Raw genomic sequence first — 4,182 nt, forward strand, 5'->3', positions numbered from 1 at the left:
TATTTTGTAATTTGTCCTTGAGGGGGGAACAGGACTTTGATAATGGGTAATGAAAAGTTTAGGATTAAATTGTTATTTTTAAGGTGTGTAAGTGGATGAATTTTCCAGAAGAGTTGCTTCATTAATAACCCATGAGGATCAAGAAAAACCAACAGAATGAATGGTTCCTGAAATTTAACATTTCTCTTCTATTCATGTGTAGTTGTGATGGTCACGTCTCTGTTCTTTTATTTCTGCCCTTGTGGTGGGTAGAAAATGAAAGAATGAGGAGAAAAGACCTGAAAAGAAAATCTAGGGAAGATAAAACAAAAAGGTCAGATGAAGGAAGGAATATGGGAGAGTATATCCTTATTTTCTTATCCCTATAATAAAATCAAAACTGCCGTAGCTGCTAAAAAGTATTTGTTATTTCATTTTTCCTATGGTTCCATTCACCATTCCTATAATTTCCTATATCAAACTACCATTCCCTGGTCACCACTTCCCTTTATATCTCTCCTTATTAGAATATGAGTTTGAGATTAGAGGCTGTTTTCACTTTTTCTTTGTATACCCAGCACTTAGCACTGTGGCAGAAAGTAAGCACTTAATAAAGGCTTTTTCATTCATTCACTCATTTGTTCATTCATTCATTTATAAAAGTTGACTCTTACAGAATTTATAAAGAGACGTAGTGTGGGTTTTTTGCTTTCCATATCTTAGCCCTACTAAAGGGCTCAGGGCATTTTCTATGGCTGGGAACTTTGGAGTGTAGTTGATATGTAATTCCTTTCAGTCTTAATCAAATGGAATGAAGATTTATTAGGTTACAGCTACTATGTAGAAAGGTGATTATGGATCTCAATCAACAAACATTTATTAAACATCTAAAGTGCCAAGCCAGATATAATACTGGGACTTGAGAATACAAGGACAAAATGGAATAGTCACTGACCTCTAATAGATTATTTTTTTAATGCTTTATTAACTTCTGATTTACATCATCTGTTTCTGCCAGATTTTGAGTTACAAATTTTCTCCCCATTTCTCCCCCATACACCGCCCCAAAATAGCAGTCCCACAAGATATCCCCTCCTCCAATCTGTTCTCTCCCACATTTTCCTCCATACCCCTTTCCACTTTTCCAGTGGATCTCTATGCCTCAGTGCCTGCACATCCCATTTCCCAATTACATGTAAGATGGTATTAATAATAGTATGCACACACACACACGTATATACATATTTGAATATTTGATTTCAAAACTTTCAATTCCAGATTCATTCCCCTCCTTCCCCGTCACCCACCCCTACTGGGAAGATATGCAGTTCAGTATAGGTTGCACATGTGTGGCTAATGCAAAACAATAACATAGTAGATACATTGTAAAAGACTGACTACATTTCCCTCCCTCCCATCCCACCTCCTCCTTGCTCTACTCTCCACTTTGATCCCATCTAGTTTCAAAAGTGGGTGCTTCCAACCTCCCTCCCCCCCCAGCCTACCCTCCCTTCTATCATCCCCCCTCTCATCCCCTTCCCCCCCTATTCTCCTGGAGGGTGAGATACCCTATTTAGTGTATATTTCACTCCCTCCTCAAATTCAATGGGAATAAGGTTGACCCATTCCCTTTTGCCTTCCTATTCTTCCCCTCCATTGTAACCATTTTCCCTTGCCTCTTCTGTATGAGATAGTTTACCCCAATCTGTCTCTCCCCATCTCCTCTCATTATATTCCTCTCACCTCTTAATTTCACCTTTTAAGTACCATTCCTTCCTATTAAATTGGTCCTGTGCCCTCTATCTATGTATACCTGTAAACATACACACACATTCACATATGTATTCATAAGCCCATATAACCTCATATATAGACAAATATATATATTTCTAATCCCTTCAACTACTGAGGGTGGAAGCCGGAGCTTCGGGAAGGTGGTGCTTCTACCTAATAGACTACTTTAATATGTAGAATGAATATATATTTCATTTAATTCAGGTCAGATGAGTCTCAGGAATTATTTGGTTTTGAATATCTTTGTCTAGTCATATAGATTTAGTGTATGCTTTATCTGGGTCCTTTCACACTCATGGAGATGGAAGATGTCATCAGGTCTTCTCATTCCTATACTTTTTCTCTTCCTGGTTTTCTTGTTCCCTAACTCCTAGGAAATGAACAAATATCTTTTTTTTTGTCTTCAATTTTTGCCTGGCATAAGGACACAGCATCCAAGAGCAACACCAGTTTAGAATGTAACTCATTTACAAAATCTTATTTATAGAGGATGATAGGATATTAGAAAAGTGAAAAGTGATAAATGGAAACATGAATCTGCAAAAAGCATGAGACCCAGTTAAGTCAGTTCATCCCAATAACATTTAAAGATGAAATAGAAAGGATATCAAACAGATTAGGGATGGATCTGTTTTATTAGCATTTCTATAACAAACTTTCTTCACCAATGTTAACAGTAGAACTACCACTACTTTTGGATTCTAACATCTTCATTAATGTGCTATATGAGGAAATGAAAATGATGCTAGAGATGAAGATGAGGAGATAAAATAAAATTATATAAAAAAGTCTGAGATGGAGACAAAACAGTTTTGAAAGCATTGAGGAATCAATTCTCAAGACATCTAAAAGGGAGAAGATATGATACAACTGGGGGAGAAATCATAGATACAGTGGTGTGACATCTTAACACATGGACGAGGTTTATGCACATAAGGCAAAAATTGTATGTAGTCAAAATTATCCTTGAAAATGCCTTAAATTGACCATGAAGTACAGTACAGCATCTTGATATAACTATCACTAGAAAAGGGTGAGGGTTTCTTTTAAAGAATCCCATATGTATAAGAGAACAGAGGGATCTACAATGGTTGCTATAATTAAAGGCAAACTTCATTTTTTTCTCCACTCAGGTAAATGTTTCTCAGGAAAGAGGTGGGAACCAGCAAGTTCTACTGAAATAGAATATAAAGACCGGTAGGAAAAATGATTAAGAAAAAGAAAAAAAAAAAGGAAGAAAGAACACAAAGAAATCAAAGGGATCAGATCAGGGACATTTTAATTGACCATAGATGCTAGAAAGACCAATTAAAACTTTTCCTCTCATTAGCTCTACCTGTAATCAAGCGATCAACAAGTATTTATTAAGCACCTACTGTGTGTGAAGTACCATAACTGTATCTGGTGAAGCAGAGATTCTAGAATCATGCATATCAGAGCCATGAGATGTGCATACTATGAGGCACATGGGAACTGAAACTGATTGAAGGAATAGCAGATGCATGCCCCCATCTCACATTTGCTCCAGGGGATATGCTCATTCAAGGGGATGCTGGATGGAATTGCCTGAGCCGATCTAATGATCGACTTAGGAAATGGAAAAAGATGAAGAACTCCTACTGTCTATACAACTGTATAGAGAGTCCATTGACTTAGTCCAATGGTGAATAGATCTTGGGTGTCCAATTCAGATCAATGATTATCTGTGTTTAGAATTGAGTAGGAAGAAAACCATGGGATGGATTTCTTATTGCCAGTATTTCCAGTGATCTCAAACTTCTCCCTGAAACAAAAGCTCATCTTCTCATGCTCTATAGCTGTGAGTTACAGTCTTTGAAAAGAAAATCAATAATAATGATAACTTCATGACTTTGAGCCAGTCACTTCACCTCAGTTTCTTTATCTGTAAAATGAGGGAGTTGGACTTGATGCCCTCAAAGGCATCCTTCAGCTCTAAACCTGTGATCTATAGCCAATTTACATGAACAAATATTTATTCAATACCCATTTTCTAGGTGTTGAGACACTTTGGAAAATAATAATTATCTTCATACAGTTTGAGTCCCCATATCAGAAAAGACAGAATCCTCTAAAGTAGGTATTCTTAATCTTTTTTTATGAGTCAAAAGACCCCTTTAGCAGTCTGGTTAAATCTATGGACCCCTTTTCAGAATAACTTTTAAAAAATAAAATATATAAGATTACAAAGGAAATAAATTATATTAAAATATGCCTACATAATCTCTCTCTTTCTCTCTCTCTTTCTTTCTTTTTTTCTTTCTTTCTTCCTTTCCTTCTTTCCTTTTTTTTCTTTCTTTCTTTCTTTCTTTCTTTCTTTCTTTCTTTCTTTCTTTCTTTCTTTCTTTCTTTCTTTCTTTCTTTCTTTCTTTCTTTCTTTCTTTTTCTTCC

The sequence above is a fragment of the Petaurus breviceps genome, unplaced genomic scaffold, assembly GCF_028583685.1.
Source record: "Petaurus breviceps papuanus isolate PSGF00001 unplaced genomic scaffold, PetGlider_PUasm1.0 38, whole genome shotgun sequence".
In the NCBI taxonomy this organism is placed as follows: Eukaryota; Metazoa; Chordata; class Mammalia; order Diprotodontia; family Petauridae; genus Petaurus; species Petaurus breviceps.